The 27,597-nt window shown below is 40.3% G+C and overlaps 1 protein-coding gene and 1 long non-coding RNA gene across 8 annotated transcripts in view; one reads left to right on the plus strand and one right to left on the minus strand.

Moving 5' to 3' along the window:
• The window catches only part of ANKRD44 (ankyrin repeat domain 44), a 342,621-nt gene that overhangs the window by 270,317 nt on the left and 44,707 nt on the right, over window positions 1–27,597 (minus strand). The window lies entirely within an intron of this gene.
• On the plus strand, window positions 12,349–16,844 carry LOC146396065 (uncharacterized). Its single transcript, XR_014830023.1, has 2 exons — window positions 12,349–14,735; window positions 15,243–16,844. It is a non-coding gene; the product is annotated as an uncharacterized LOC146396065 (long non-coding RNA).

Genomic DNA, 27,597 nt, shown 5'->3' on the forward strand with positions numbered 1-27,597 from the left:
CTAATAACCATTAACAACTTTGGAGTCATGTTAGAAATTGCCACAGATGAGGCACAAAAGGATTCCAGTCTGCACAAGGATGTGGTAGAACTGGAGGTATCTCACGCTACCAGGTAGATTTCTAGGGAATGAAACACCAAGGAGGAAATGATGAATGTTTGGTCCTTGATGATTAATAGGCAGCTGACATGGGTCCAGTAAAGTGTGCCTCATCCTCCAGCACCCAACCCAAGGAACACACCAGTGGAATCCAAAAATCCCTGCCTTACAACTGGAACATTTCCAGAACCTAATCCATGAGCACTGGATTTTGAAAACAAACCGAAGCAAAACCAGACGCAATTTTACACTTTGCTGTGTCATGGTGCCAGCGCAGAAGCCTATAGCTCACTTCCTAAATGTCACTTTGGACTGTTTTGTTCTTTTTTGTTTGTTTGTTTGTTTGTTTTTTGCTTTTTAGGGCCACATGCGTGGCATATGGAGGTTCCTAGGCTAGGGGTTGAATTGGAGCTACAGCTGCCAGCCTACCCCACAGGCACAGCAATGCCAGATACGAGCTGCACCTGCAATCTACACCACAGCTCACAGCAATGCCGGATCCATAACCCACTGAGGGAGGCCAGGTATCGAACCCGCAACCTCATAGTTGCTAGTTAGATTTGCTTCCACTGAGCCACGATGGAAACTCCTGGACTAATTTTTAAAAGAATCTGTTTTTAAATTTTTACTTATTGGTGAAACTGGATGCTCCTTTATTTTTGTGTGCCTACAGCATGTGGACGTTCCCAGGCCAGGGATCAAACTTGCAAACAGCCGTAAATCAGGCTGTTGCAGTGACAAGGCCAGATCCTTAGCCCACCACACCACTAGAGAACTTCAAAAAAAAATTTTTTTTTTTTTTTTTGCTTTTTAGAGCCCCACCCCTGTGGCCTATGGAAGTTCCCAGTCTATGGTTCAAATCAGACCCGTAGCCACCAGTCCTCGCCACAGCAACACCAGATCTGAGCCGAATCTGTGACATATACCACAGTTCATGGCAAATCCTTAACCCACTGAGCAAGGCCAGGGATCAAACCTGCATCCTCATGGTTACTAGTCAGATTTGTTACTGCTGAGCCACAAGGGGAACTCCAAAAAAATGATTTTTTAACCTTCATACTTAGAAGCAAAAAATACTTTAACTGCTTTAAGCCTTCAAAAAGTTAATAGAACCAAGATTTGATTGGAGAAAAATTAAATTGCTGCATTTCATGGTGACCCATTCATTTACATGGCATCCTCAGCTTGGCCTACATAAGAAGAAATATATGTGATGGAATGTTGGGAGGAAAAAAAATATATATATACCCAATCAGTCTGATTCTTCTCAAATGGCTTCAAAGTAGGTTTTCAGTCAGATGAAAGAAGAGCTTTTCGTTTTTCTGCTAATCTCTCAAACACACTCCCTTGTAATATATGCATTTGTGGTCATGTGACTTCTACCATTGCTAAAATATCAATGCTTGAATTGTTAGTTATGGAAGAAAACTTGCATAGAAATACATACTCAAGAGGTAAGTCAAAACCAGATTGATACCTTCTCAAAAAAAAGAGCTGTTCAGATTTCAAGTACTGAGTTCATGGTATGGCAGAAATTAAGAGGATGAGCTGGGTGACAAGCAAGATGGGAAGCCCCGAAGCTGTTCTAAAAATAGCCAGCTAGTGACCCCAGTGACAGCTGCTAGAAGTGTAAGGGAAACCTCTTCAAAGTTGCTGTAGATTCGACCTCACTTTTGTTCAGCAAGTCTCTCTGAGGGAGACAATGCTTTGTGCCCAGTTTAGACTTCATGTGGCTACAACAGTCGTAAAGCCAGGGTTTTTGATGACCCACAGCAGCATGTGGTAATGTTTTACTGTGGATAAAAGTCATCTCAGAAAGATGGATCTGAGGACATGGTATACTGCATAATAACCAAACCTCACAACTACCTGCCCATTCTCCACCACCAGGCCCCCAAAACACACCCATTCTCTCTTAAATGTAATTGTCTGTTCTGCTCTTTGCAGGCAGGAAATTCTACAACTAGCCAGCCTGTGATCAAAGGCCTCTCTATCAGCTTTCCACAAATCATACTCCACAGCTGGCAAAGACTAAGAAACATCCTATTGACCATGAATAAATTTGATTTTGGGGACTGGAGGTATGCAAAATCTTGTTAGGCAGCCCACAACAATCATGTGCTTGAAGATTCATTCCTCCTTTCCAGGACAAATTTTCTCTCTCTGAGTCTTGGTCCTGTTTCTGAGGTATACCAAGACATCAGGGCTGAAAAATTAAAGGGCAATTTCCCATAACCAGGGCAGACTGTCAGAAAAACTCATGGCTTAAAAGAAGAAAGCAAAATAGAATTAAATTTGTCAAAATGTGAAGATGCCAATAGGCATCTCTCCCTCTCCCTCTCTCTCTCTCTCTCTCTCTCTCTCTCCCACACACACACACACACACACACACACACACACACACATATACATATACACATGAGTGCTAGGAGTCAAATAAGCTTGGGAAACACTAACTGAAAAGTTTTTTTCTTGCAGATCTTCTCAGAGCCTTTTATATTGCTAATATGCATTATGGATCTCTAAGAGGTACACAGTAAATAATTTCTAATTCAACTCTTGTTCACCTTATGTGGCAAATTCTCTAGAATATACATGACAAAATGATAGAATGGAAAAAAAATGTATCAAGATTAAACAGGGCTGGAGTTCCCTTGTAGTTGAGTAGATTAATGATCCAGTGTTGTCACTGCAGTGGCTTGGGTTGCTACTATGGCATGGGTTTAAACCCTGACCCAGGAACTTCCACATGCTACAGACATGGCCAAAAATTATATATATAACATTATATATATATTATATATATAATATTATATTTTTATATATTAATAAATATATAATTATATATATAATTAAATAAGATTATCTCTTGGTATTAAAGTTTACAAGTAACTTTAATTCTTCTCTACATATATTTATATCCCTGAATTCTCTATAGTGAATTGTTAGATTTTAAAATTCTGAAAAAAGGATGGAAAAAATAACACTTGAATCTATATTATTTTAATATTTATAAAAGTCAGAAGTAACTGAAGTTGAGATTTTTTTCTTTTCATAAGAAATAGAGCTACTTATTGTTCTTTAAGATTTATTATATGCCTCCAGCATGCCAGGTTCTGATGTAGGAGTAATTAAAAAAAAGAATTTATTTTGATGATTCACTACATAGTACCAGGGTTATGAAAGAGGACAAGAAACTCTTCAAAGATCTCACTATGTACTAATAAATAAAGCATATAAACACAATAAACATAACTTGTATAATATTAATCTTAAAAATGTTTACACTATTGTGTTTTCCTCCTAATCATTTAAAAGATCTCCTTTTAGTTTAACTTATTGATTTATCTTTTAATAGTACCCTATGTATCAAAACGTGCATTGGGAGCAAAACTTTATCCATAGACCCTTAAACTCTATCATCAATTATTTTATCAACTTATTGAATGTTTATTACATACTGGGTAATAAGTGATTATTCTTGGAGAATTTGATGAAAGCATGTCCTTAGTTACTTTGGCAGGTTTTTATCTAAATAAATTTAACACTATTAATCAAATTAGAGAAAAATTAGCATGGAGAAACTAAACTTACCACAGACCTATGTAGCAAATGTTTTATGATATGATCTGCTGCTTTGTCTTATTTTCAGTTTGACAATCACAGTAACTTGGACTATCCAAAAAAGTAAAACCAAATTCTAATTCTGTCCCAAAGAAAAAAATTTCGGTATGCTTGATCCTAAGGATTCCTATATTTCCAGTTATGCCGGGTTTCTCAAATGAGACAGGAGCAGCCAGGCTTCAAAGTCCATCTTTAGCAATTCTGCGAAGCACTTTCTGGCTAAAGCATTTCTGTCCCCAGTTACAACCACAGTGACTAGATTAATTGGCAAGGCCACCTCTCCAGATTCACCATGAACAAAAGAATCTTCTAACTCTACCGGGCTGTTCCCCCTTGGACTATTTGCAGACAGTTCTGGGAATGACTCCCTTCCTTCTCAGCTCAAGGGGTCGGGGCGGGGGCAGGGGGGGGATGGTCAACAGGATTCTCTAGTCTAGGACAAGTTTTGGATTTGATTGACCCGTCAAGAGAGGCAAAGGGGGGAGTTGCTGTCGTGGCTCAGCAGAAACGAATCTGACTAGTATCCATGAGGTCGCAGGTTCAATCTCTGGCCTCGCTCAGTGGGTTAAGTATTGACATGAGCTGTGGTGTAGGTCGCAGATGCAGCTCGGATCTGGTGTTGCTGTGTCTGGGGCGCAGGCCAGAGGCTACAGCTCTGATTCAACCCCTAGCCTGGGAACTTCCATACACCGAGGGTGCAGCCCTAAAAGGGGACACACACACACACACAAAGAGGCAAAGGGCATGCTTCTATTCATGTCATCTCCTAAGATGAGACCAGAACATCACAGAGTAGTCTCTACAACTCAAAGGGGAGAAACCCAGGGAAATCATGTCAGCTGGAAGCCCCAGTGCAGGAATTCTCAGTCCACCAGGTTAACCACCGCCAGGTGGAAGGGCCATGAATAGGTATAAGTTCCTTTGCTTCTAGACCTGAGTAAAAAGGCTTAATTTTATTGACCAGCCAAATAAGCAGCAAACTTATTTGCTTAGGGAAATTATATGGCCCTGTTCTCATTACAGCTCTGCTGGTACTGAGCTTCTAGAAAGTATTGAGATTTCCTTCAATTTCACCAAGCAAGAGTTCTTAATGATTCAAGTGGACCCATAAAACCATTTAGAAGAATAAATTTCCACAAATCAAATGAAAGAAAAGCAAAAATAAGCTAAGTCTACTATTTTTCAATATTTACTATACACATATGTTCACCAAATATACAATATGTTTCTAGTTCACACTGAATTTGTCTTAAGACATCACTACTCCAGCCAATAGCAGCAAAGAAGACTATAAGAACAGCTCAAAAGGTTTCTTAGCCTAAGAAACAAGGAATCCAGGGCCACAGAAGAATAGCTTTTCTTTGAGATAGCTCCCCCCAAATTCTGTTGTCTAAGTAAGAGAAACTTGGGCCTGAATGCTCTAAATTTTGTGTTAACTGAATCAGTGTTAGTAAGTTCAAGCTAGTTGAGCCTTCCTAAAACTAACATTTAAAAAAATAATAAATGAAAGCCAACACACAAAGAGGAAATATTTGAGGGTCTAAAACAAAGGAGTTAAGAAATCAAATGGCATTACAAATAACCAAAGTGCTATCGTTATGTCACCCATCAACACAGACACGCAATGACCTATGTATAAAAGTAACCAAAAGAGATTCGACCCCTAGCCTGGGAACCTCCATATGCCGCGGGAGCAGCCCAAGTAAATGGCAAAAAGACGAAGAAAAAAAAAAAGTAAGCAAAAGGTCGTTGACATGGTATTCCAAGACAAAAATATCAAAATAACCAAATGCTTCTCACACATGGGAGCCACACCTCAAAAATGCAAAGAAATTCAAACCAACTGAGGCGGCTATAAATGACAGAGGAAGCAGCTGCTGTTGAAGTTTCAAGTTTCCTAACAGCTCATGTCAGCAGCCACACACACAAAAAAATAGGGTGATTGATTTTTTAAATGCTTGGACAAGACTCTCGTAAGCAACTACCCACTGTATAATGGGAAAATTGAGATAAATATGTGCATCGAGGAATACAATGGCATTAGGAGAAAATTACTTCCCACGCTTATTAATTCAGCAGAGAAGAATGTATCAGCCTCAGACTGATCAGCATCTAAGCAGCAGGCAGTAACTTTTGTTTACTCCCCTGTCTTTCTGAAGGATTCAGGATGCTTCTCCTGTGGTGCAGTGGTTTAAGAATCTTAACTGAACCCACTGCTTCAATTCCTGGCCTGGGAACATACACATGCTGCAGATTGACCAAAAAAAAAAAAAAAAAAAAAAAAAAAGAAGAATGCTTCTAATATTACCTGCTAGTAATCATTTCCATTCAATGTCACCAAGCATACGTTGGGATAGAGTTGGGACAAAATACCATGTGTGTTTCTTATGTTAGTTGAAATAGTTGCTGAGGAGATAGGAAAACAGAAGATGAGGGAAATGACATGTACAAAGACTATTGACTCTTCACTTTCTACCTTCAACAAATCTAATGCCAAGCTTTGGTTAGACAATTTTTTTTAAAGATTTGCTTTATTTGAAAGATATATTTTAAATTACCAATTTCAATGGATTCCATCATTAAGTGCCTCCCAGAAAAATGCTCCCAAGATAAATGGTTGAAAACACATTTATCTATCCCATATAAATTATAAAAATTATACTGTAAAAATGGAGCAGACACATATTCATTGTGCCTTGACAATTTTTTCTTTTTTTCTTTTGAAATGGCCTCATCTGTGGCATATGGACGTTCCCAAGTCAGGGGTCAAATCAGGGGCTGACTGCGACCTATGCCACAGCTTATGGCAATGCCAGAACCTTAACCCACTGAGCAAAGCCAAGGATCAAACCTGAAACCTCAAAGAGACAATGTCAGGTCCTTAACCCGCTGAGCTACAACGGAACTCCCTGGTTTGACAATTTTTTAAAGACAGTCAACTCAACATCTCAAGCAGTGATGCTAATAGTCTCTGCAGCTGTCTCCTTGCTCTGTCAAGATGATTGATCACACCATTCCTGGTAAAAATACATGGATAACTGAGTGACATTGTGGGCAACCAATCTTGAGGGCCAGGTACCCACAGGCTGGCTACATATACTGCTTATTTTAAGAAAATACGTGGAAATTGGAGTTCCCATTATGGCGCAGCGGAAACAAATCCAACTAGTAACCATGAGGTTGCGGGTTTGATCCCTGGCCTCACTCAGTGGGTTAAGGATCCAGCGTTGCCCTGAGCTGCAGTGTAGGTTGCAGATGAGGCTTGGTTCCTGCACTGCTGTGGCTGTGGTGTAGGCCAGCAGCTGTAGTTCCAATTCAACCCTTAGCCTGGGAACCTCCATATGCCACGGGTGCAGCAGAAGGAAGGAAGGAGAGAAAGGAAAGAAAGAGAGAAAGAAAAAGAAAATATGTGAAATTTCCAATTACAAAGCAGATTAACTGGAGGGTGCTCATGTACCTTATAAGAAAGAAGCTGTTTGTAATAGTTTTTATCAGGTAGAGGGGTAGAGAAGATTTGAGAGCAGAGCTGTTTGTGGGGTTATTTTTCATAACAGTGGTAGAAATTGCTAGATGGCCCCATAAGTAATCACCATGATGACTCGAGTCAGGAGGCAGCTGGCACCAGCACGACTGACTGTGACTCTTAAGGATACTGGAATGTCTTTACATTCAGGGAAATTGAAAAGCAACGAGGCTGATCAATTCAAAGTTGTACCTAAATTTTTCCAGAAACATTTTAAAAACTAAGGCAGCAAGAGAAATAAAACACATCCCCCAGTATAGCGTCAGATATTATGCAACCTCCTTTATCTCGCTGAAGGGAAAAGAGAAAACAAATAGAAAAAAAAAAAAAAAATCAGAAAATGGAGGAGTATTCTCAATTCTCTCCCAATGCTCCATTCCTAATGTTTTGTTTTGTCCCCAAACCAGAAAATGACCTCAGGAACGTGAGCACGACATGACCGCATGAGCCCTGCTGAAGAGCAGGCTTCAATGAAGGAAAAGGAAGAGCTAAGGCAAAAGGTGAGAGTCCAGCTATAATCCCACAAAGAACCGTGCCCTGCCAGGCATAGCCCCTACATTCATAAGCCATTCTTCTGCCCAGCCAGCCCTACAAATGAATTCCCAAGCCCCTGGTGCTGCCAAGTACCCTGCTTTTATTACAACAGTCTCCCCACCGCCATCCCTGTCAGCCCTTCCCACTGAAGCAGCTTACCCTCGTGTTGCTGCCAGATTTGTTTCCTGACACACATATTCTACAACTCAAACACCTACAGCAGCTCCCCAGGGTCAGGCTCTATGCTCAGTGGCTTCCGTGCATTCTCTTACTTCTTCCTCACTCCAGGGCGATGACATGTATTGTCATCCTTTCCATCTCACGGATGAAGAAACTGAGGCCCAGAGTGGCTTAGTAATTTATCCAAAATTACACAGCGAGCATATAGCAGAATGCTCACACACCCCATGTTTTAACATCAATGGAATGAAATCCAAACTTGCCAGCCTTGCCATCAAGCATTTCTGGATCTTTCCAGCCTTATTTTCCTCTCTTTCCCTTCGTTCCCTCCTTACTACCTGGCATAGCACAATGCAATTGTTGAAACGGAAATGAAAACGTGTTGATTGAATGCATGTCCAAGCTAATGAATGAACAGTCAGTTTTTATTTCATTCAAGCATGATCTCTATTTTCAATGCCATAGGGAAAAAACTGTTTCAGCTTCTTCCCGAGAAATCTAATCTTTGAACATGACACCAGGCAACGCAGAAATTGCCCAAGAACTTGTTAGGTTAACTATTCATCTCCTCACGTCAGCAAGGGCTCCAAGAAAGGCAGCAATGGCAGAACTGTACCCAGACGTGTTACAAATCACACCAGGGTGGGGCATAGGCTGTTGAAATCCAGGTTCCCAATCCAGGAAACAAACTCCTTACAGTATTCTCTTTTGTTCCTTGAAAGAAAATTTGGCAAATCTATCATATGGCAATCATACAGGCAGTAATCCTGAGTACCTAGAGCAAAGGTGAATGCTTTATATAAATGAGGTTTTGTCTGGTGGCGACAAGTAGCATAAAGTAAAAACCCTAAATTAATTCATACAGTGCTTTGCAGGATACCAATGACTTACACATAACCTTGACTTCATCCCCACAGCAACGTTCTGAGGCCTTCTGTTTCTCCCCATTGGCTGAGGAAGAACCTGAGGTGCAAAGATGATGACGAATGTACCCCAAACCACACAAAGAGACAAAAGACAAGAACCCAAGTCTCCTCTTTCCAAGTCCAGCCTGAGGGTCCCAGGTGTGAAGAGCTGTTGTTTTCTCACAGACTCGTCCCCCTACATACTGCCTCTTCCACGATAAAGAAAGGTTCTGCCCAACTCTGACCCAGCGTCCAGGCTGAATACTGGAGGTGCCCAAAAAGGACCAGAAAAAGCTGGCAAGAGGGCCTTTGTCAAGGTTTCTCTGTACCGAAGACATTCGTTGCATGAACTGTGCACAGTAAGCAATGGCTCTAGACAGGGCCGCTTCCTCGTCCTCATCCCCCCTTCTTCTCCCCCCACCCCCAAACACCTGAACAACCCAGAAGCAGAAAAGAAGAAAAGAGCAACATGCACATTGGTCCCTCCTGGCCTCCTACCCAAGGCTGCAAGAAGGACAGAGAGCAGAGCCCTGTTACCTTTAACCTGGGGGAGGGGAGGTGGGGAGAGGAACTGTGATGGTTAGTTTTATATGGCAACTTGGAGGGTGTTTTGGGATAAGATTAAGGCTTAAATAGCTGAGCCCTGTGTAAAGCAGACTGTCCGCCAAGCTGTGGGTGGGCCTCACCCAATCAGGTGAAGGCCTGAACCAAACAAAATGACCAATTTCCCCAGGCCAGGGGCAGTTCTCCAGCAGACTGCCTTGGGAAGCTGTACCCATTCCAATGAGGGCTGCATCAGCTCCCCTGGGTCTCCAGCCTGCTGGCCCACATTGCAGATTTTGAACTTCCCATCAACATGTGAACCAATTCCTTATAAAAACTACTATTTATTTCACACGTTATATGTGTGTGTGTGTATCCTACAGGTTCTGTTTCTTTGAAGAACCCTAATACAGGGACCAACTGGCAATGGTAGAACATTGTGGGAGCCGATCTTCGCTGCAGATGAAGGAGGGTCCCTGAGGAGATGAGGAGGGACCCAAAGCAGAGGGAGCACGCAGTGTCCATGGGGTGGGAAGTACTGAAGTATACGTACTTTGAGGAATGCTGGTGCGGGTTACTGGAGCTGAGAAAACTTTTACTTATGGAGAACATTTTTAGCTAGGCAAGGAAAAGAGTTTATTATTCTTGAAAATTATATAATATGTAAGAAAAATGTGGTATAAAGCTCACTCTGGTTATGAAAATCCCACTAGAAAACACATTTGACCACTTCTGTCCATTTAACCTTCTTGAAAGAGGGCAAGATTCACATTACAAAAGAGGAAGAACTTCCCAATTTTGCTCCATGTGTGGCACAATCTGGTGGCTACCAACCAGCATACTTTTATTCAAACAGTACACTGGGGAGCAAAAAAGTGTTTATGACAGAGCAAAGGAAAAATACAACTTCCTATTTGTTTTAGATATGTAATTTCAGCAAACACATCCATTAAAACACATAATCTCTCCATCAGCTGCACTAAAGTTTATTTTTAAACAGATATTCAAAACATTTAAACCATAATCCTATCACAGCTGCAGCTGGATCATCAATTGTCAAGTTACAGGTTTGCATTCGTTCTCACCAAAATATCTCCATCATTACAGTATTTATTTTGAGAATACTTTTCATGTTGATAATTAAGAACATACAAGTTCACATACATTTCACTTACCAAAGTAGTTTTCAAAGAACTTTCTAACCCCCAAATATAACTGATGTTAAATTCTAAAAGTATTCTTTCTATAATGAAAATCTTGCAACTAATAGAGCCCTGACTTATGCCAGAAATTTTAACCTATTCTTGAAAAACTTTCTTTTGGTGGCATAATTTTAAAGTTACTACGTTAGCCAATGACAAACTTACCTTGTCTAATCTGTTAGGATGCTTTCAGCTGTAACTATTAGAAAAGAAAACTAAAATTGGCATAAGCCACTCACATATTTATATCTCTCTTAACAAAATCTACTGAGGTCGATGGTTCTAGTCTGAGTAGGTCAGTGGCTCACTGACATCACCAAAGAACCAGGCTTGTTCCACCTCTCTATTCTGCCATCTTTGGTAGTTGGCGACCCCTCCCTTATGATTGCAAAATGGTGGGAAAAGCTCCAAACACAGCCTCGCACAAGAATGGAACCCGCAGGCAGGGAGAGGTGAGGAATATGTATCTCCCTGAACCTCTCTTTTTTGTAAAAGAGAGGAATGTATTTCCCAGAAGCCCCCAGGTGACTTTCCAATAAGTCTCCTGGACCAGAATAAAGTCACATCACCCCATCTAAACCAATTTGTGCCACATAGGAAGCGAACTGCCATTACTGTTAACTAAGAAGGCTTCATTCATCCCCTAGAGCTGGACACATTGCAGCCGGATGCCTGAATAAGGATGGGATTCTGTTAACAAGGAAGACAGTGGGATGGGCAATCTAGAGTACCTCCCAAAGATAGAGAAAAATAGCTTATGTTATTGAGTGCTTTTAGTACTAAGAACCTTATGATGCACTTTTTATGCATTATATCATTTAATTGTCACCACTTACAGACCATTATCATCTCCATTTTTTTCTTTTTATAGCCACACCTGTAGCCTATGGAAGATCCGGGCCAGGGGTCAAACCGGAGCTGCAGATGCCAGCCAGCCTACCACCACAGCTAGGGCAACACTAGATCCGAACTGCATCTGCAACCTACGCTGCAGCTTGAGGCAATGCCGTATCCTTAACCCACTGAGTGAGGCCAGGGATCGAATCCACATCCTCCCAGAGACAATGCCAGACCCTTACCCTGCTGAACCACAACAGGAATCCCTATTAGCTCCATTCTTCAGATGAGAAACGAAGGCACAGAGTAGTCATATAGCCTCTCCAGGTAAGTGATAGAAATAAGATTGAAATCTAGACAGTCTGACCGCACAGTCAGCAAAGACTTGGCTTGGGTGGCTAGAAAATTTTAAAAGAAAAGACAACTGAGGCAGCTGTAAAACTCATTTGGGGAGGTAAACTAGTAAAAGGAGAAAAGTTTTAAAGCTGTTCAAATTTCAAATCAAAAAAATCTTATTTCACCTATTTTTAGTGCATTATGCAAAGAAGGAAGAAAAATTATCCCAGGTATAACAAATGTTACAATGTACCTTTTAAAGTATCTTTTATTTATTGCTAAATTTTTTTGTTTTAAAATTCACATATATTGCCAACACCATAAGTTTACTTCTTGACAATCTTTTTATGTATTTTACTCTAATATATAATATATACATTTTACTTTGCCTTCTTCCAAATATTTTTCATTATCATAGTCTTCCAGAATATCACATGGAATAGCTAAAAATATTCCAATTTTATTTCTCCATTGTTGCCCATCTACATTCTTTCCAATTATTCATCATCTGAAACAACAATACAATAAATGTCTTTTTCCTTACAGCATTTTTCTTCTTTAGTAGTTTGTCTTTAGAATAGATTCCAAAGAGTGGGATGGTTGGGTCAAAAGGTCTGACCATGTGTATGACTTTTTATACCCACTGCCAATGGGCTTCAAAAAGAACTGAGCTATTAACATTGCTGCCAGCAATGAAAGAATGTACCCATTTTTGGAGGTCACATAAGCATTGTTTTATTTACATTTGTAGTCATTAAACAGCCAAAAAAAATGGCTTCTCATTATTTTCTGATTCCCATTTCTTTGATTTGGAGTGAAGCATTTCTCCATGGGCATGTCTGCAAGTGTTTCCCTCCTATGAAAAATCTGTTCCTATTCTTTGCCCATTAATCTGTCTGGGTCTTAGTGCTATTGTGATTTTTTAAATTTTTTATTATAGTTGATTTAAAATGTTCTATCAATTTCTGCTGTACAGCAAAGTGATCCTGTTTAATATATATATTAATATATAGTTATATTAAGTTATTTCCCCAACACAATTTTTTCTACTGCACAGCATGATGACCCAGTTACATATAAATGTACACATTCTATTTTCACACAGTATCATGCTCCATCATAAGTGACTAGACATCATAAGTTCCCACCTCTACACAGCAGGATCTCATTGCTAATCCATTCCAAAGGCAATAGTATGTATCTATTAACCCCAAGCTCCCCAACCACCCCACTCCCTCCCCCTTCCCCTTGGCAACCACAAGTCTGTTCTGCAAGTTCATGATTTTCTTTTCTGTGGAAAGATTTGTTTATGCCTTATATTAGATTCCAGATATAAGTGATATCATATGGTATTTGTCTTTCTCTTTCTGACATTTCACTCAGTATGAGAGTCTCTAGTTCCATCCATGTTGCTGTAAATGGCATGATTTCAGTCCTTTTTATGGCTGAGTAGTATTCCATTGTGTATATATACCACATCTTCCTAATCCAATCATCTGTTGATGGACATTTGGGTTGTTTCCATGTCTTGGCTATTGTGAACAGAGCTGCAATGAATATTCAAGTGCATGTCTTTTTTAAGGAAAGTTTTGTCTGGATATACGCCCAAGAGTGGGATTACTGGGTCATGTGGTAGTTCTATGTATAGATTTCTAAGGTATCTTCATACTGATCTCCATAGTGGTTGTACCATCTTACATTCCCACCAACAACTCAGGAGGGTTCCCTGTTCTCCACACCCCCTCCAGCACTTGTTATTTGTGGACTTATTAATGATGGCCACTCTGACTGGTGTGAGGTGGTATTTCGTGGTAGTTTTGATTTACATTTCTCTAATACTCAGGGATGTTGAGCATTTTCTCATGTGCTTGTTGGCCATCTGTATATCTTCCTTGGAAAAATGTCTATTCAGGTCTTTTGCCCATTTTTCCATTGGGTTGTTGGCTTTTTTGCTGTTGAATTGTATAAGTTGCTTGTATATTCTAGAGATGAAGCCCTTGTCCGTTGCATCATTTGAAACTATTTTCTCCCATTCTGTAAGTTGTCTTTTTTATTTCCTTTGCTGTGCAAAAGCTTGTCAGTTTGATTAGATCCCACTGGTTTATTTTTGCTCTTATTTCTGTTGCTGTGGGAGACTGACCTGAGAAAATATTCATAAGGTTGATGTCAGAGAATGTTTTGCCTATGTTCTCTTCCAGGAGTTTGATGGTGTCTTGTCTTATATTTAAATCTTTAAGCCATTTCGAGTTTATTTTCATGCATGGTGTGAGGGTGTGTTCTAGTTTCATTGATTTACATACAAGCAGCTGTCCAGGTTTCCCAGCAATACTTGCTGAAAAGACTGTCATTTTCCCATTTTATGTTCTTGCCTCCTCTGTCAAAGATTAATTGAGATTAATTGACCATAGGCGTCTGGGTTTATTTCTGGGTTCTCTATTCTGTTCCATTGGTCTATATGTCTGTTTTGGTACAAGTACCACACTGTCTTGATGACTGTGGCTTTGTAATATTGCCTGAAGTCTGGGAGAGTTACGCCTCCTGCTTGGTTTTTGTTCCTCAGAATTGCTTTGGCAATTCTAGGTCTTTTGTGGTTCCATATAAATTTTTGGATTGTTTGTTCTAGTTCTGTGAAAAAAGTCATGGGTAATCTGATAGGGATTGCATTGAATCTGTAGATTGCTTTGGGTAGTAGGGCCATTTTTACAATATTAATTTTTCCAACCCAGGAGCATGGAATATCTTTCCATTTCTTTACATCTTCTTTAATTTCCTTGATTAATGTTTTATGGTTCTTATCTGCTCATTTTTCAATTGTGTTATTTTTTTTTCTGTTGAGTTGTATGTTTCACATATTTCAAAACAAAGTTGGCTTGGAGTTCTCGTCGTGGTGCAGTGGTTAATGAATCCGACTAGGAACCATGAGGTTGCAGGTTCGATCCCTGGCCTTGCTCAGTGGGTTGAGGATCCTGCATTGCCATGAGCTGTGGTGTAGGTCGCAGATGCGGCTCAGATCCCTCATTGCTGTGGCTGTGGCATAGGCTGGCGGCTACAGCTCCAACTAGACATCTAGCCTGGGAACCTCCATATGCCGCGGGAAGCGGCCCTAGAAAAGACAAAACAAACAAAAAACAAAAACAAAAACAAAAAAAACAAAGTTGGCTTAATTTCATTTCTGCAAACTGCAGACTAAATGACTGGTTTGTCTAGATTTACACTTGGGTGGATCCAAATTCCAGCTTGTTTCCCAAAACTCCTAGGTTTCAACAAATGAGGCACAACTGTCGATCTTGGTGATAAAAATATGAACAAGAATTTTTCCACTGCTAATTTTTCCCCAAAATACATATTAAGATCACTATTCTCAAAAATTCTAAAAGCAGGAGTTTCTGTCGTGGCGCAGAGGAAATAAATCCAACTAGGAACCATGAGGTTGCAGGTTTGATCCCTGGCCTTGCTCAGTGGTTTAAGGATCCGGTGTTGCTGTGGCTCTGGTGTAGGCCGGCAGCTGTAGCTCCAATTCAACCCCTAGTTTGGGAACCCCCATATGCCACAGGCGCAGCCCTAAAAAGACAAAAAAAAATTCTAAAAGCAATATTAGCATTTACACATCAGTCCTTGTTTTCATCACCAACTACACTCTGCAGGTAAGGGATTATTCTTTAACTATGGGATAAGAGCCATTATAATATTTGTTTTATGCTTTTATTTGAAATTGCTAGGTAGGTGCAAAATCCAAGGGAAAAAAACACTATCTACAGACTGTGTTTTCCTTAAGTAGGAAAAAACAAAAAACAAAAAAAAAACCTCTTCAAAACATACACAATTAATTCTTTGATCTTTTAGCAAAAAAATAAAAGGCCTAAAAAGAGGAGTCTGGGATTAACAAATACACACTACTATATATAAAATAGATAAACAACAAGGAACCACTATATAGCACAGGAACTATATTCAATATTTTGTAATAACCTATAATGGAAAAAGAATCTGAATATATATATCACAATCACCTTGCTATACACCTAAAATTAACACAACACTATAAATCAACTACACTTCAGTACAAGAAAATGAAAGAAAAGGCAAAAGGCACATTGTTATAAACAGTTTTATTAGACTCCACCGTTCTGCTTCTTATCTCCTTCTGTTGACTAAGTATTTATTCTCAAACCAGAATCCCCAAGAGAGCCTTTTAAAAATATAGATTCCTGCCCCCTGCCTCAAGTCTAACAAATCAAAATCTTTGGGTTTGCAGCCTAATAATCTATACTTTTGAAATATTCCCCAGGTTATGGGATGGAAATCCTGTGAAATTGGATTGGTATGATCTTTACACAACTACAGATGTGATAAATTCATTTGAGTAATAAAATAAAATAAAATATTCCCCAGGTTTTCAAATGTTTTAGCTGCAAAATTCTCGTTTTACTGTCTTACCAAGAACCATGAGGCTAATATTTAAATTAATTTTAAACCCTGCTAAGCAAAAGATCTGTATTTACTTCTTCCAAGCTTTGAAAAGAGCTCTTGAAAGATAATCTACACTCTTAATTAATCTTATACCTAAGAAAGAGCAGAGATTAGAGACAATTTTTGACACTCAGCCCCTTGCAAGGTAAGGTAAGGATCACGCAGGCTCCAGGATCAACACTGGTACCTATTTAACCTCAGCATGCTTCCTGAAGGAAGTTTTCAGGAATCCTTAGTCCAACTGCAAAGAGTTTGTTATTGTTCTTTGTTTTTTGCTTATTCATAAACCAAAATCAACTTGTATGAGGGTGGCACAATCTTGAGTCATTTTATTTTTTCAAACTTTTCCCTCAATGTTTTAAGAAGTTATTTTTATGCTTCAGGAGAAATTGAAAAGGGATTCATAAAAAAAATCTAGGGGGGGAGTTCCCGTCGGGGCTCAGTGGTTAACGAATCCGACTAGGAACCATGAGGTTATCGGTTCGATCCCTGGCCTTGCTCAGGGGGTTAAGGATCAAGCATTGCTGTGGCTCTGGTGTAGGCCAGTGGCTACAGCTCCGATTCGATCCCTAGCCTGGAAACCTCCATATGCCGCAGAAGCAGCCCAAGAAAATGGCAAAAAGACAAAAAAAAAAAAAAAAATCTAGGGGGAAATTTCTCATTTATCCACTGGCTGCTACGGAAGTCTCTTCATTGTCAGGCATTATTAGAATCTTATTCTAAGATGTCAGAAAGCACGAGACAGTTTATTAATGTCTTCAATAATGCTGACTTCTGCATTATTCTATTAACATGAGTTATTCTACATCTATATATTCCACATATGTATATTACACATGATGTTATATAAAGAGGAACTTGGATGAACTTGAAAACCAGAAGGATATTAATGTAAAAGCCTTCATAAGTCAATTCTTTACTAACTCTCCAGGGTATTTCACATAAGTATTTAATTCACAGAAAAGCCCTTCAGCTGCAGCCTCAGCTGGGCAGAGAGAAGGCCCTATGGTTTGAGTTTTATCTTCTTCTGCAGCCAAGAAAAACAAAGTCACCTTAATGTGAAGTGGCCTCTGAGGAGACACGGGCAACTCCACATGGTTCTACAGTCAACAAGCAAAAGGGGAGTTCCCACTATGGCACAGAGGTTAACGAATCCAACTAGGAACGACAAGGTTGTGAGTTCAATCCCTGGCCTTGCTCAGTGGGTTAAGGATCCGGCATTGCCGTGAGTTGTGGCATAGGTCACAGATGTGGCTCGGATCCCGCATTGCTGTGGCTCTGGCGTAGGTCAGCGGCTACAGCTCTGATTAGACCCCTAGCCTGGGAACCTCCATATGCTGCAGGTGTGGCCCTAGAAAAGATAAAAAAAAAAAAAAAGCAAAAGGGTTAACTGTCTACAAGTACACTGCGGCCTCCAGAACTGGCTAAATCTTATTCCACCTCTTCTAGAAACAATATTAATAATCAGTCCAGGATTCTGTGAACGATTCCATTACTGTTTCTGAGCTCAGCCACCCCCAGTGGGACTATTCTCTACCTTATTCTACAATATGTAGGCTGCACATCTTCTGGCCTCATTGAACTAAAACAGGCAAAAGCACTCAATATCTTACTACATGGTTTCATGTTAAGCTCGCAACTCCAGCCTATTGGTCAGAAATTTCAGTGCTTCCTGAACTATTCTACCCAGGTATCCTAACAGCAGAGGGGCAGATCCCAAGTACAAAATTAAGTTACCTCCCCTAGTCGCTACCTTAAATTCTTGTATATGTTCCATCTTAGTCCCTGTTACATATATGCATTTGCTTTAAAATTAAATGTTTCTTCTAAAACTCTAGGAAAAATGGGTCCTCCAGGAAGAGGTAGTAGGTATATTATAGCACTTGATGTAGCTGGTGGGGTACACCCCCCAGATTGTCCGCCTTATTCAAAATGCTCCCCTTCCCAACGGCAAACCACATCCACAAAGCAAGTTCCTAAAAGCCTGTATAACATGCTGCCCCAGGCTCTCACCACGTTAACAGAACCAAAAGGCCCCTGCTCAGGTAGACCAGGAGGTTTCCCATCCCGGGGATGTGAGGAGATGGAGAGTGAGATCTCTCTTGCTCTCTCGCTCTCTCTCTTTGGCTGGACCTGTAGCCACATGTTCCCCTCAGTCATCCAAGAAGTCAAGAAAGGAGGTCTTCAGAAAGCAGTAAGGGAAGGAAAGAGAAGCAGAGGTGAGAGGCAGAATGGCTATGCCGCCTGGGCCCCTGAGATGTCCAGTCGGGTTGAGGGGGCGTCCTCCCTGGAGCTGGGTGCCATCAATTTGAAAGTTCAGCTCCCCATGTCGTTGGCCCCAGCACACCACAGGGAACTCCAGTTTGAGAAACATGAGCTAAGTGATAAGAAAGGCAACTCAGAGCCTCGTTCACCACAGGAGGAACCACTTTTGCTGTGGGTGCAACCTGGCTCCAACCACTGAGAAGATCAAAAAACTAAAAACTGAAAAAAGACACAAGGGCAGCAAAACCAAATTAATAACCAGTTGGGCTCCTCCTTGAATATAAACTAGATCTTCCTTCTCACCTAACAGGAAGGAGCCAATCTCATCTGCCTTGCCTCCAAACTAAATGTCATAGTTTTGGAATTGATAATTTGTAATTTGTAAATTAGGGCTCTAAAAGTTAAAATAAAAATAAATTTAAAAAAAGAGGAAGAGGTGCAGACTGGTCTTTAGCAGCACGGCAAACTTCCCTTTTCTCCAGGTTGTTACACGCTTTGCTGTTGTCACTAAGGACAATGTAGAAAGTGGCTGGCCCACCACAGCCAGCCACACATCCACCAGCACAAGACCACCAGAAAAAGCAGGGCTAGATCAAAAGAGAAATAGTGTACCTCTAGTCACATGAGGAAACCAGAGCAGCATCCCACACTTAGTAGAAGGAGGCCCACCAAATACAGAAATGTTTAATCATGCATCTGTGCCATATGTTACAGCAGATCTTTAAATTGAGTAATTACTGGGAGTTTCTTGGCAGGAGACCTTTAAATTGGGTAATTACTGGAAGTTCCCTGGTGATCTAGGGGTGAACAATTTGGCATTGTTACTGCTCTGGCATGGGTTCGATCCCAGGGCCAGGAACGTCCTCATGCTGCAGACCTGGCCAAAAAAATAAATAAACAAACAAATAAATAAAAAATAAATAAATTGGGTAATTACCAAGTGCAGTTTAAACATAATAAGGAATCAATCCATCTGTTCTAAAAATCAAGAAAGAGAACTAAAGGAAATTCTTTTTCTTTTTTCCTCTTTTTTTATTTTTATTTTTTGGTCTTTTTGTCTTTTTAGGGCCACACCGGCAGCATGTAGAGGTTCCCAAGCTAGGGGTCGAATCAAAGCTTTAGCTGCCGGCCTACACCACAGCTCACAGCAATGCCGGATCCTTAACCCACCGAGCGAGGCCAGGGATTAAACCCACAACTTCATGGTTACTAGTCCAGTTCGTTAACCACTGAGCCACGACGGGAACTCCCAGAAATTCTTATGAGATTCTGAATTTATATTTCTATCATGGGGGCTGTCTTTTGTGTATGTGGTTTAAGAGAAAATGTATGGATGACCTTTCATTTGAACCCATCTTCAAAGCTAAGATTTAGTGTCTTTGAATTCATACCACTTTTACTTATTGCCCTAGATAGCAGAGAATAAGACAATTGGGGAGAATAACTGGAGATTTCAGGGCATTCCCTTGTGGTGCAGTGGGTTAAGGATCCGGTGATGTCACTGCAGCGGATTGGGAGATCCCTGGCCTGGGAACTTCCACACACCACAGGTGAGGCCAAAAAAAAAGCGAGAGATTTCAGATGAAGAATGAGCTTTCAGCAAGTGTCCAACATTGGACCAGGCTGGTTTCTAAGGCACTAGGTATGTGAACTTAAAACAGGACTCTATTTTTTTAAAAAAAGAATGTATGTGTACAACTGGGTCATGTTGCTGTACAGCAGAAGCTGGAAAAACCACGTACATCAATGACGCTTAAATAAATAAATAGAACAGGACTAACTGCCCGTCAGGAGGATTAGTAGAAAAGAATCTTGCCTTTCTATTTTGTGTTTTTGTGTGCCTTTAAAAGATCTTTAAAGTCTCCAAAATTCAGGTATCCTCCACAGATTGCCCATTTTACAAAAGGCACATATAGGCTCAGACAAAGGTAAAACAGTATGAACACAAGCATCTCCATCAAGGCAACAAAACCAAAGGGCATTATAGTCATTACATTAGGAAGTCAATCGACCTGGAGAAGATAGAAGGAAAAATATATATATTATATATATTATTATATATATATAATCTAAAGTTATAATCCAAAGTTAAATATATATATATATATATATATATATATACACACACACACACACACACGCACATATATATATAATCCAGGCACATTTTTTTAAAATACATTTTAAGATGCATTCTGAAGCAGACATCATTAATTTCCTGTAGAACAGATTTAAAACAAAGCCTAGGTGCTTCAGAAAATAGTACAGGAGAGAAGGGTACGTGTAAGGCTCTGTATGTAAACACAAGTCAAGAAGCTCATTCTAAGCCGATTATTTCCTATGAAATCTGAGCAGCACACAACTCTACTCCAAGACATCCATGTATCCCCAGTAAATAGTGAACTGTGCTGTGAGGGGCTTCAACCTTCTCCTAGATTAAACACAAATTAAAGACAGTCTATACAAAGGGAGGAAGAGGGGGAAAAAAACTGGACTGCTGAAGTGGGTTGTCTTGGAAAGTACAGTAAATGTCTCCAGATCTCTAAAAACAGCCTGTCTTCCTAAAAATGGAGGAAGAAGTGAAAACATTTACCCAACCCCTAAGAAGCAAGCACACCACTTGCACAGGTTTAGGGTTTAAGATGCAGGTGCAGGAGCTTAAGTAGATTCCGGGACTGGCTTGGAGGCGGCTGCCGCAACTGGATGAGATTTCTTTACAGTCAAGGTGATCGGCTTTCTTTTAGGTCACTGTTCAAAGGAAGTCAGTCAGTCTCCATAGGTACTATGGAAACCCATAAGAAGGCTAGGTATTTGCCAGTTCAATGTGGTTTGATAGCAGTTTTAAGAGGTACTATTTTTTTTTTAAATAAGAGCCACACAGACAAGATTTTTACTTGATAGAACTTAGAATCAACACACAGTACTTACTAGTCAGCTTTTTAACTGATTATTATAAACTTTGGGGAAAAAACAGTCATGAGTTTCTTCAGTTCCTTTTTTTTTTTTTTAGTCATCCAAAACAATTTTTTTGCACAGATCCTTTTTTATTGGGGTAAAATACACCTAAGATAAACTTTATCAGTTTAACCACTTTCGAGGGTTCAATTCAGCAGCATTAATGACATTGTTATGAAAACATCACCATCTTCAGACATTTTTCATCCTCCTGTACAGAAACTCTGCACCTATTGAGCAATCGCTCCCACCTGCCTCCTCCCCTACACTCTGGTAAGCCCTACTCTCCATTGCCTTTCTATGAACTTGACTCATAAGTGGGATATTATATTTATCCTTTTTCATCTGGCTTACTTCACTCAGCATGATATCTTTAAGATCCATTCATGTTGCGGCACGTGTCAGAAATTCATTCCTTTTTAAGACTGAATATGCCATTGTAAATGGCATTGTAAATATCACATTTTGTTTATCCATTCATTCATCAATGGACATTTGCATTGTTTCCGTTTTTTGGCCATGTGAATAACTCTGCTGTGATCATTGGTGTACAATGATCTGTTCAAGTCTCTGCTTGTAATTATTTTGGATATATACCCAGAAGTGGAATTGGTGGATCAAATGGCAATTCCATACCATTGGTTTTTTTTTTGGTTTTTTTTTTTTTTTTGAGGAACTGCCATACTGATTTCCACAGGAGCTGTACCATTTTACATCCCCATCAGCATTGCACAAGGGCTCCAATTTCTCCAAAGCTAACCAACACTTAGTGTTTTGTGTGTGTGTTTCTTTTTCCAGTTGTATCCGCAGCATATCGAAGTTCCCAGGCACTGATCAAATCTGAGCCAAAGCTGAGACCTATGCTACAACTGTGGCAACAGTGGATCCTTAACCCGCTGTGCTGGGCCAGAGATTGAACCAGCAATGCCACAGGGGGAGCTCCCAGTTCTGTGTTTTTTTGATAACATCCATCTTCATGAATGTGAAGTGATATCTCATTGTGGTTTTGAGTTACATTTTCCTAATGATTAGTGACTGGTCCACTTTCTTTTTAACAGTATTTTGAAATAGGTCTTTTTATTTTGTTTCAGTATCCCTTTCTATAGACAGAAATACAACAATTGCTCTAAGTGGATAGTCATGAGTTGCTCTGAGACCTCTGAAAAACTTCTAACACACTAAAACTAAGAAGCCAAAGCTGGAGTTCCTGCTGTGGTGCAAGGGGTTACGAATCCAACTATAGCAGCTTGGATCTCAACAGAGGTGCATGTTCACTCCCTGGCCCAGCATGATGGGTAAAAGGATCCAGCATTGCTGCAGCTGCAGCAGAGGTCACAGCTGCAGCTTGAATTTAATCCCTGGCCTGGGAACTTCCATATGCTGCGGGTGCAGCCATAAAAAGAAAACAAGGGGGAAAAAAAGAAGTCAAAGCGTCCATTATCTTGGTCTCAACTAGGTGCCAAAACCTTGGAGCCTGGACATAGAAGACATTTAGATATTTTCAAGAATTTCCTTCAGGTTCTTAAAGACTAGATAAAGCAGCCTTAAACAAGGTTCTATATTTCCAATAATGTCTTTGTCACTAAGGAGATCAACTAGCTGAGTGAGTGAAAAGCAGGATGGCTCTGGGGTTGTGAGGCTGGTCCACTGAGTCGGGCATCACTGCTCCTACCCGAGGCCTTAGTTGATCAGCTCCTGCTCATGCGTGTATACATGTGTGTTCACATGTGCACACGTGCATTCTGACATCTCTCCCAGATCTATACCCTGACAAGACAACACAGCAATGGATTCAACCTCCTCATGTTAAAAGTAACTTCATAAACTTGAATGGCAAAGACAAACACAGGCACTTCAAAGATCATGGAGTTGAAAGCCCAGCTGAGAGATAGCTCCTTGTTCAATTCTCCAGATCTGGGCCCCTCTTTGCCTAGCCCACCAGGATTTTCCAAATCCTACACATAATCTCTCTTTCCTTTCTCCATCTAAGCCAATCCAACCCTCTTCAGGATGCCTGAGAAAAATCCCCCTTCAAATATTTTTGCCTCCTTTTTCTTTATTAAACTGTCCTCCAATTCATAGCCATTAATTCAACAGGCAACACACTTATGCTGCAGACCTGTGTGCCAGAGGCTGAGATTGGCCCTGGAGATACCATGATGCCAATGGGAAGGACTCGCCATGGAGGGCATCTGTCTTCTCTGGGATCTTACTTTATCTAAAATCCTGGCTTTACAACCACCTTTGTGCATCTACAAACAAAGGGTCACTTGCTGTAACTCACTTAAAATTATGTGGTGCGGTCGAGAGAAAAGGCCACACAGCCTTATAGGACCTTGAGCAAAATTACTCATCTCAGTGGCCTCACAGGAAAAATGGTAATGATACCTTTCCTGGCAGCAGAGACCTGTACCAAACAAGCTATTAAAGGGAAATTCATCAAAGCCTTTCTTAGTAAGAACAACAAGAATCCAAAAAAAAAAAAAAAAATAGACACTCTTTTCTAAAAACTTTCGTCCTGAGTCTCTATGCAGAAGATGAAGCTTTGATGACAACTGACACACTCCTCTTTTCCGTAGTAGCTGTCATTACTGCCAGGTCTCCTGAAAATGGTTTAAGGTGGAGTGACGACAAGGGACCCTAGAGACTCTGAGACTTCACTGCCAAACAGAAGACCAGAACAATATATACTACTAACAAGTTCACAACAACACTTGCCTTATACTCAACAAGAGACATGGCCTGCTGACTCTTCAGAGGTGGCCAGAAGAGAGCGCCTGCAAGTCTAGTTCACCCTTATGAGGAAAACAGGATCTGAAAGAGCTCAGATGTCCAGATCACCTTTGCCATGTGCAGTGGAGTAAGAGAAAACCCAAGGGCAAAATGCAAATACACACACATCTAGGAACTGCAACCAAAAATCTATAATGTGTGTTGAGTGCCAGGCTTTAGAGTAAGAATCCAGATGAGCAACAGCTCACTTCCTACCAGCCAGACCAAAATAGTCATGTACTTTAATACAAATAAACCCTCCTGGCCATACAGTCATTCTGTCTGATAAAGCGTTCTGGACAAAGAGCAGTAAACAAAATCCACACAGGAAGCAGCCAGAAAGAAGAAATGGCAAAGCTTTCTGGCACCATCTTCTTGGAGGGAAACAAGAGACATCACTCTTGTATTTTAATAAAATTATTTTAAAGCCCAGACCCTAAAATTACTTATTAATATGGTAACTCACAGGGGGCAGGGGAATTATAAATGAGTTTGTAATGTTTTGGCTGCATTCCTAGGATCTGCATCATCAAGTCAGCCCTAATTACTGACCACTGACAACCGCAGAATCAAATTCCCACCCGGAATGAATTATTTTGACCTACTCCCTAGAGGCTGCCCTTGCAGAAGCCTTTTCTCATTTTGACGTATATGGATTTGTGCTAATGGAAATTCTGTGTGAAAATTCCAACTGGCCAAAATGAATCCATTCTTTCCACAAAAGAATGTTTAAAGAAAGTACAATCACTTTTACCTTATGAATGGCCATACATTCCAAGTTTACTTTCCTAACATGGACATCTGAGCAATACATTAAGATACATTAAGATAGCATGTCCGTCATGGCTCAGCAGTAATGAACCTGCCTAGTATCCATGAGGATGTAGGTTCAATCCCTGGCCTCCCTCAGTGGGTTAAGGATCCAGCATCGCTGTGAGCTGTGGTGTAGGTCACAGACGTGGCTCAGATCTGATGTTGCTGTGGCTGTGGCTGAGACCAGCAGCTGCAGATCCAGTTGGACCCCTAGTGTGGGAAGTTCCATATGCTGCATATGCAGCCCTAAAAAGACAGACAGACAGAAAGAAAGAAAGAAAGAAAAAAGATGCAAACACTGCATGATATGTTCAGGTGCTGTTTGTGAATATGAATTGGCCTAAAAGCCAGAGTGGTACAGCAACCCTGCAGAACACAGGCTACTATTCTTGTGTGGTAGAGGCTCCTGGCTGTCTCCCCCAGTACCCATTCTCCCTTTCCTCTAAAAAGGTAGAAAGAAGGCTCAGCAGGGTGCCTGGCTGCCTACCTGAAGATTATATTTTCCAGCCTCGCCTGCAGGGAAGTAGTCATGTGACTCTTTCTGGGCAACGGAAGGTGAGCCGCGTGGTACTTGCAACCTCCAGGTCACTTTTTCTAAAAGGAAAGGGGACTACTGTCCTCCCCTTTCCTACTCCCTTTTGCCAGAGTGATAGAAACTGAAGCAACATCTTTGAACCTAAAACCGCTCTTAAAAAAAAGTCTTAAAAAAAAAAAAAAAAGGACACAATCTGCTTTAAAAAAAAAAAAAAAAATTAGGAGTTCCCATCGTGGCTCAGTGAAAACGAATCTAACTAGCATCCATGAGGATGTAGGTTTTATCTCTGGCCTTGCTCAGTGAGTTAAGGATCTGGCGTTGCCGTGAGCTGTGGTGTAGGTCACAGACGCAGCTCGGATCCGTGTGGCTGTGGCTGTGGTGTATGCTGGCAGTTACAGCTCTGATTCGACCCCTAGCCTGGAAACCTCCAAATGCCGTGGGTGCAGCCCCCAAAAGACAAAAGACAAAAAAAAAAAAAAAAAAAAAAGCTAAATGTTCTTGATTTTGTAATAGTCATTACCACTTACAGAATGAAAATGATAGTTGGCTCAATGACAAGGGTGGTACACAGCAGGCAAAAACACTGAGAAAATGCAGTAAGACTCTCACAGAATTGAGTCCTCATAGAACTACTCTGTCCTCTATCAACCCCTACTCTCACTCTAGCCAAAAACCCAAATAAGAGTGAACACATCATTAACCCTTCCACATGCCAGGTATTTTTTTTCTTACTTTAATCACAGAAACACAAATGCACTTCCTTAAGTAAAAGCTTTCTAAAAACGAAAGCTTGTGTTGTCTCTTTTCCTTACTGCCTCTGCTTTGTCTAATAAGAATGACTGTGTTCTTTCAAGTCTCTGCCTATGTGGGATTTCTCATAGGCAGAGAATACTGCAGTTGAGATCATTTATGAACAGAGCACATTAGGTGTTGCCATGAGAGTACCACAAACCAAGAGGTTATCATTTTCCTTTAACACTTGAAAGAGCACATCATTCCATGATACTAAAAAGAAAGATGATATTGTATGACACGGCGAATATAGCTAACGTTTTATAATAATTATACATGGAGCATAACCTTTAAAAATTGTGAATCATTATATCATACACCTGTAACTTACATAACATTATATCTCAATGATACCTTAACTTTTAAAAAGATAAAAGAAAGGTTTTTTAATCCTATCTCCTTTTTTTTTTTTTTTTTTTGGCTTTATTAGCAGCATAACATAAGAGTTCTTATTCAAACCATCTATGTTTTCGCAAATTGAACTCCAGTAGTGGCACTATTTCATCATACCCTCCAAGGGCTAAAAGTTAAAGCATATTTGGTTTGAGGTAATTAAAAATCCATCTAGAATTTATGCTTCATGAAGCATATGACATATCCCTGTATAAAAAAAAATGACCTTAAGTAAAAAATAAGAAATCAAATGCTCCCTCTCCAAGCAGAAAGTCACAAACTGGAGGCAGGCCAAGGAAAAGCAAAGTGACTGCTCAGGCAGGTGGAACCTATCTGAGGGGTGGCGCCTGCCTGGCCAAGCTGAACCCACAGTCTTTCAGGGGACCAACCAGAGGTGACCATCTAAAGAATTTTCCACCAAACACTACCATTTTCAGTTCTTTCTGATTAAGGACCAAAATGAAAGCTGTGGTAGCTATTTCATTTTGATCATTTAGAAAGCCCCAAATAACAGCTAAGAGCTTTCTATAAGCATGCCAGAGGGAAAGGGAGAAAAGGAAAATTACAGTTGAAATTATATCCTTTAGAGAGCCAGTTAAGCCACTAAACTACACACAGGTCTCAAGTCTGCTATCACCCAGAAAACTGTGGGTGAGGAATTCATTTTAAGACTGCTTTACATGAACAGTAATCCTTTTTTTAACTTTTATATTTAAAATTTGGACTTTTCCCTCCCTTTTCCTTTATACCATGGAAGGATGGTCTTGACCCAGGGACATGAAGTTGGAAATAGGAAATCTTCCAATCTAGGCACTGAAG

This window comes from Sus scrofa, chromosome 15 (assembly GCF_054392235.1).
Source record: "Sus scrofa isolate SSC_HxYL_T2T_F1_AM1 chromosome 15, Sscrofa_HxYL_maternal_Yorkshire_Landrace_v2.0, whole genome shotgun sequence".
Taxonomy (NCBI): domain Eukaryota; kingdom Metazoa; phylum Chordata; class Mammalia; order Artiodactyla; family Suidae; genus Sus; species Sus scrofa.